Genomic DNA, 8,120 nt, shown 5'->3' with positions numbered 1-8,120 from the left:
TGAACACTTGCAGCCGCTACACAACCTCCTACACCAATCCTAAAACTCTTCTTGCTGCAAGAATGTAATCTATATAAGTGAAATAGGTTTTCTAGAAAGCACACGCAGCACCCTGCCCAGACTGATTAAGGAAGCTATTGCAAGGTTAAGACAAGTTCCCAGCAATGTCAGAATTTGCATGCAGATAATCAAGAGAAATTTGAATTTTTTACTGTACATAAGGGTTTAAAAGGAAGCCTTTAGAGCATTAAAAAAGGCCTTTAAGATAGCAATGCTGAGCACACTTAGCTGGAAGCCCAACTGCAAAAATGTCTACCTACACTGGGGGGGGGGGGAATGACAGCAACCTAAAATCACCAATAATATTACATTAATAAATCAAGTGCAAAATACATCACAAATCAGTATATCAGATACATTGACAGAAATGACTCACCTCTCAGTGAAAGCTTGAGTTTTAATGGATGAGTTTTAAGCAGGCGTCTAAATGCTTATACCAGTGTTCTTCATCCTCAGGTCTCTGGGTGTTGGATTAAAACTCCCACCATATCCACCCATCGTAGCTGTGATGGCCTGGGACTCAGGCTCGGACTCGGAGCCAGAGGAGTCTCAGTCCGCACCGGATCCTAGGCCGCAGGTGGCATCTGAACCTAGTCTGGGGCCTGATTCTGAAGAGCCCCAGTCTGCACAGGTTCCCCTGCAACAAGCACCAGCTGGGCCGAGTCAGGGGCCTGAGCCTGCCCTGGTTCCAGATGCGAGGATTACCTCGTTGCCTTTAGCTGGGCAATCACTTACAGCTGCTCCACTACCAATTGGGTTAGGAGAGGCTGAGGCGGCCTCTGGGTCTAGTAACCCACCAACATCTCCTGAGCTGCAGAGACTAAGGTCTGAGAAAAGGAGAGACCTGAGTACTCGCAGGAGGAGTGCTCCCCTTCGGGCGAGACAGGGAGGTGAGTCACCGGGGGATCAGGACCGACCGTTACCCTGATAGAGATAAAAGGCTGCTGGACCCCGCCCCAGGCTGCGGGAGCAACATTGCTGTTTGCCAGAACCTGCCTGTGACCCTGTGCCTGACCTTGCCTGTTTCCTGCCTTGGCCCTGTCGGACTGACTCCTTGCGGAACCCTTGGACTCGGGACCGGACCTGGACCACATTACTCGGGTTACCCCTGGGCCCAGCACAGTAGCCAAAGGTCAAGAACAAAGGGGGCTGAATTCCTGCAACATCTAGACACACTGGCCTACAATGTAGGCGCCTTCCTAATGTTCATTGGGAGAATATTCCAAAAGGCAGAGCCACCACGCTAAAACTTCTAAACTAGGGGTCAGCAATCTTTTCAGCTGTGGGCCGGTCCACCGTCCCTCAGACCATGTGGTGGGCCGGATTATATTTTGGAAAAAAATAATAACGAACGAATTCCTTATTGTTGTTTAGTCATTTAGTCGTGTCCGACTCTTCGTGACCCCATGGACCAGAGCATGCCAGGTACTCCTGTCTTCCACTGCCTCCCGCAGTTTGGTCAGACTCATGTTTGTAGCTTCGAGAACACTGTCCAACCATTCCTATGCCCCACAAACGAATTCATATGTCCCACAAATAACCCAGAGATGCATTTTAAATAAAAGCACACATTCTACTCATGTAAAAACTGTTGGTTTCTGCTTTCTTCTCTGTGCAGCGAAGTGCTTGTCACAAGACAGGTGTTTACATTCCACACAGTCTGTACTGTTGGAGGTTTTCCCACGGGAATGGGAGACTGGATGTGACGTACACTGGTTTCCTGTTTTTCACTGTTCTTTGCAGTTTCGGTTTGTGATTCTCTCCGTGCCTTAGAGGAGAGATGACGCTTTCTCTGCTCTGGCAGAGGGAAGATGTTTTTCTGTAACTTACCAGCTTTGAACTGTAAATAAAGTAGTATAGAGCATGTTGGCTCATACTTCTCATCATTCCGCTGTGCACTGGACACTGCTTATCAACAACATTTGGTTTCGGGCCCAGAAAAATGCAGTGTTTTGAGGATGGACTTCAGAAGTCGGGCTCCTGGCAGAGGAACAAAGGAGCAAGAGACGAAGTGCCGGCAGAGGATCGGAAAGCAGCAGAGAGACGGAACGCAAGGTATCTGCTCTGCGCGTCAAAATGATTGATGAAGGTATGTGCTACTGCTCCGGGCAGCCTGCCAGCTTCTAATTAATGGCTTTATGGCTGGACTTTGAACTTTTATAGCCGGTTTTGCCGCGGCACAGGCAAATGGCTCAAAGGGACGCTATGCTGGGGGAAAACAAAAGTAAAGTGCAACTGCAGCTCTATGACGCAGCAAGAATTTAGCACAGCATAGAGAAAGGCACTTGGGGACTTTCACTTTTGAGCTTGCTTTTGGAATGCAGTTTGAAGCAGCTGCAGATAAGCAAAGCAAATAAACAGAAGAGCGGCACAGGCTCATAGGCAGAGGCTGTTTTGAGATTGCCTTTGGATTGAAGCAGCTGTACACAGAAGCAGCATGTATACAGCAGCTTGATTTAAAGCAGCATAGATGACGCAAGAGGCAAATGCCAAAGTCATGATGGCTAGCTGCAGAAGGCTGGATGGGGCAAGTGGGGAATTTGATACCACTGATCAGCCAAATGCTCAACTCACAGTAGCTTGTGATACTGCCATGATTCAGACTGAAGCAGATCGGCGGGGTGCTGGCTGCATGGGAAATGGGGAGTCTTCACAGACGTCATCCCATAGTGCAGTGGAACCACCAGATGGCGCCAAAGCTTTGAAGGCAGTGAAATGCTACTCGTGTGGACGTCTAGGCCATATGAAGAGGGAATGCAAATATCCCAGGGCCAAGACAGAGCAGCGCAGCGAAAGCTCATCGCGTGGAAAAGGTCAGAGCAAAGGCAAAGGTCCGGTGTCCAGGACAACGCAGCACAAGGCAATGGTCTCACGCTACGCTCCAAAGGTTACAGAGGTTGCAGAGGTTGCAGAGGTCCAGAAGACGTCTAGATCTTTCTTCGTTGTTGATTCAGCTGCAACGCACCACATGTGCAACGATAAGCGACTGTTCGTGTCTTTTACACCGCAGGAAGGTGCGATTCACCAGGCGGATGACCACACAATCCCCAGTAAAGGCTACGGAACTGTTGTTCTTCACAGTTTGGACTTATCGATACAGGATGTTCTTTATGTGCCGGACGCGAAACATAATCTGCTTAGCGTTGGACAGCTGATGGAGCGGAAAATAGACGTTTCCTTTAAGAACAATAGATGCATCATCACCAAGAGAAATGATTATCAATTGTACGCTGAATTTGTTGATCGTTTGTTTCTTTTGTATTATGATGATGTTGTGCAGGATGACACTTGTTGCATTGCAGGTTCTAACAAAAGTTTGCATGCAGATTGTATTCATGCTTTTCACAGAAAATTTGGACATTTGCATTTTGAGGCAGTATCTAAAATGCCTGCCTTGGTTGAAGGTATGACTATTAAACCCTGCAGGTACCACATGAAGTGCAAGGCATGCGCAGCAAACAAGGTGAAAATGGCTGCGAAAGGTAAGGTGTCTAGTAGGCAAGCTACAGAACCATACCAGGTTGTTCATGCTGATTTGGTTGGACCACTAGCGCCCTCTTTGGGTGGGAATAGGTACTTCATGGTTCTTATTGATGCATTTTCCAGGTATATTTTTGTGTACAATCTCAAGCAGAAATCAGAGGCTTTTCCTAGGTTCAAGGAATTCTGTGCTTGGTTGGGTAATGTGCATGGTAAGAAGATAAGGATTCTTTTTACTGACCGGGGGGGAGAGTTCACTTCTCAGCAGTTTGAAGCTTTTCTGGCTGAGAAAGGAATTCAACATGATTTGTCTAGTCCTCGCTCGCCATGGCAGAATGGGCTTGCGGAATGGGCAAATCAGACTTTGCTTCAAGGGTTAAAAACCTTGCTGCATGATGCAAATCTTCCAGAGAGTTATTGGGCCGAAGCTCTCTCATGTTTCACTTACAGTTATAATCGCAGGTTATCTTCAGCGATTGGTTGTACCCCCTATGAGAAGATGTTTGGCAAGAAGCCATACATCAAACACATGAAAATTTTTGGTTCGGACATGTGGGTTCACTCACCACAACACTCCAAGTTAGACAAGCGTGGATTGCATGGTATCTTTCTAGGTTATCAGAAAGGGTCTTACAGAATAATGATGACTGACTCTAAGGAAATTAAGCTCACAAGAAGTGTTGAGTACAATGCCAAGTGGGGGGAGAATGTGGGAATTTTCCAATGTTATCCTGATGACAGTGATGAAACTGAGGATAGTCAAAAGCAACCGCAACAACCCACACCCACTGATGAAGGTTCTGATTCTGAAACTGAAACTGAATCGGATGATTCAGAGGATTTCAAGAGTGCGAAAGCCTCTATGCGACCCTCTGAAAGCTCTGATCAAGAATTGGAGGAACCATTGTTCACAATAGGTCACTTTTCTCCTAAGAAGGAAGAGGAGAGTGTTGAAGACCTAAGGCTAATTCGTAGGTCACAGAGAGCCACAAAAGGCAGACCTCCAAAGAGATTTGCTGATGAGTTTGCTAAGATAGCAGTAACAGCTGTTAAAAGCTCCAAGAAGGTTTTTGAACCTTCAAGTTTCCAAGAAATCCAGGATTTGGATTCAAAGGAAGCTGAGCCATGGTTAAATGCCATGAAGGCTGAGCTTGATTCCTTGGAAAGGAACAAAACATGGGAGCTAGTTCCAATAGTTCCAGGAATGAAATTGCTTGGAAGCAAATGGGTCTTCAAAGCGAAGACTGATCAAAATGGCAAGATAGTCAGACACAAAGCCAGATTGGTAGCCAGAGGATTTGCACAGGTACCAGGTGAAGACTATCACGAGACCTACTCACCTACAGTGAGGTATGAGAGCATTAGGCTTATGCTCAAGCTAGCTGCAGAGGAAAATCTACACATTAGTCACCATGATGTGAATACAGCTTTTCTGTACGGATCTCTAAATGAATCACTTTCTATGCTTCCACCTGATGGCGTACAGGTAAAACAGGGATTTGTTTGTGCTCTGAAAAAGTCAATTTATGGTCTCAAACAAAGTGCACGGTGTTGGCACACAAAACTCACTGAAGTATTGTTTTCTCTAGGTTTTAAGCAAGGGAAAGCTGATCCATGTGTGTTTGTCAAAGAGGAGGGGCAAAAGAAACTGTATTGTTTGTTTTATGTTGATGATCTTTTATTCTTTTGGAAAGATGTCACAATGTACAATAACGCCCTAGCTCAACTGAAAGAGCACTTTGACATGAAAGATCTTGGTGAGGTAAACAACTACCTATCTCTGGAAATAGAGAGAGATCAAGATGGTAACATTCTAGTACACCAGTCACGGAAAATTGCTGATGTGTTAAGCAAACTAAACCTGATGGATGCTAACCCTGTAGACACACCGATGATAACAGGTTATCAGGTAGATGACACTGAAGAAGCATTTTCTGACACTACACTGTACAGAAGTGTGCTAGGCAAGCTAAACTTCATTGCCAGATGTTCAAGACCAGACATTGCTGTTAGCTGTAATTTGCTAAGCAGACAAGTCAACAATCCTACTGTTAAGGATTGGAAAGCTCTGAAACGCATAGCGCGGTATTTGAAAGGCACTATGCATTACAGACTGAGATTTAACAATCAGAAGTCTGGTGGTCTTGAGATATTTGCAGATGCAAGTTTTGGAAGTGACACTACAGACAGGAAAAGTACGTCTGGAGTTTGCTATAAGTACAATCAGGGTCTTTTTGATTGGTCATGCAAGAAGCAAACAACAGTTAGCTTAAGTACTTGTGAAGCTGAACTGAATGCACTGTCTTATTCACTTAAAGATTGTGAATGGTTGTTACAATTGTGCAAAGACATGAAAATTCCTGTCAAATGTCCAATCCAGGTTTACCAGGACAACAAAGCATGTTTGGCTTTGCTAAATTCTGAAGGTTGTAAGCAAAGCACGAAGCACTTGCAATTGAAGTTGCAACATGCTAGGGAACGTATTCAGAAGGGACTCGTAACGGTGTCCTATATGCCAGGTAATGAAATTCCTGCTGATGTATTGTCCAAGATTGTATCAAGGGATCAACACTGTACCTATGTGCAGAAGTTGGGTTTGTACTGATATTGTACGAACACGCTGCCCAGAGATGTTCACAGAAAGGGGGAGGATGTTGGTTTCTGCTTTCTTCTCTGTGCAGCGAAGTGCTTGTCACAAGACAGGTGTTTACATTCCACACAGTCTGTACTGTTGGAGGTTTTCCCACGGGAATGGGAGACTGGATGTGACGTACACTGGTTTCCTGTTTTTCACTGTTCTTTGCAGTTTCGGTTTGTGATTCTCTCCGTGCCTTAGAGGAGAGATGACGCTTTCTCTGCTCTGGCAGAGGGAAGATGTTTTTCTGTAACTTACCAGCTTTGAACTGTAAATAAAGTAGTATAGAGCATGTTGGCTCATACTTCTCATCATTCCGCTGTGCACTGGACACTGCTCCTCCCCACATTACACATTCTACTCATGTAAAAACACCAGGCAGGCCCCACAAATCACCCAGAGATGCATTTTAAATAAAAGGACACATTCTACTCATGCAAAAACACAGATTCCCGGACCGTCCGTGGGCCGGATTGAGAAGGTGATTGGGCCGCATCCAGCCCATGGGCCTTAGGTTACCTACCCCTGTTCTAAACGGACACGTATAGGATTGCACTGTAAGCATTAGGCGAGTTTGCCAAGGTGGGTGCCGGGCATCTGCCATGGCCTGCCTTTTTCAGCCAGCTACTCTAGAGCAGGTGAAACTGGGCAGCTGATGGGGGAACCAAAAGGGAGCAATCAACAGACCCCTCCTCAATGCTTTCAAACAAGCAGTGTGGACTCAGATAGGAGGAAAAACAGCAGCAAGCTCAAGTGAGTTTAATGACATGTCTCTCTCACGTAAGGACATACCCAAGATCGAAACGTTGCAACGCAACGCTCTGCATGTTTGCTGAAAATCAAATCCCACTGACTCCCAAGTGAGCTTCTATAAGATTGCAGGTTTAATGTATGTTGCTGAAGAGCCAGCAAGGAGTTTCTCAACAGAGCCCAAGGTTATCTTGGACACAGCAGGAGGGATGCTACAGTGTTACATTCATTATCCTCCACAGCTACAGATGCACATTTCATGGTTCTGCTGACAAATCCCATACAAATCAGCCCAGGCATTGCTTCAGTCTCTATCTGTGAAGTCAATTTAGTTGACGAGCACAAGAGATAGGATCACTTTTGCAGCGGCTCCCCAGCTGTGGAACCCTCCCCCTCAAAGGTGTACATGGCTTTTATGCTGCAGATTAATAATTGTTTTAATAATAATAAGCAGCTTTTAAAACATCTTTTTCAAACTGTCTTTTGCTAAATGCTTTTTCTGCAGAACTACGTTACAAAATAAAGTTTTTCAGTTGTTTTATTAGTCTCTGAGACTGTTTTAACTGACCTTTATAATAATTTTGATTTATTTCAGACCATTGTATTTATTGTTTTTTATTATATCATGAACTGCCCTGGGTGGGCTATGTCCAAAAATGCAACATATAAATTTTATAAAGAAAGAAAATGAGCAACATTCTTTATTAGTGGGCAAGGATGTTTCAACTTTGCTGGTCACTGTTTGAAGAAGGATGCTACAATTAACTGGGCAGCTTCCCAAATTCTTTTTGTAGAGATGTGAGAACCTCAATCAAGACGCACTACACCTTTGACTCCGCATTATTCTTGTCCACTCACCCATTCTTTATCAGTTTTTTGTTAGAACTATGTGGGGGGGGGTTTCTCTCTCTCTGTATAGTTTATTGTCCTAATATTTTAGAAGCTGAACATACACGGCTTTCTTTTATCTTTTCTTGATAGTGTGCACAAAAATTAGTATGTCTATTTTATTTACCAACCTACAATTTATTAGTAAGTGAATTTGAATGATTCTATCTACCAAGTGACTAAGCATGACAATAAATTAAAATGTGTTTAATCAGGTTAACAGCTGCATTTAAAACCCATTAGACTAATGGGGCTTGTGCACAAAAGGCATGTCAGCTCAAGCTACAACCCCTTCACTCTGAACAGG

This window comes from Podarcis melisellensis (genome assembly GCF_964234715.1).
Source record: "Podarcis melisellensis genome assembly, chromosome: 4".
NCBI classification, from domain to species: Eukaryota; Metazoa; Chordata; class Lepidosauria; order Squamata; family Lacertidae; genus Podarcis; species Podarcis melisellensis.
Note: the sequence above shows the minus strand (reverse complement) of the source record.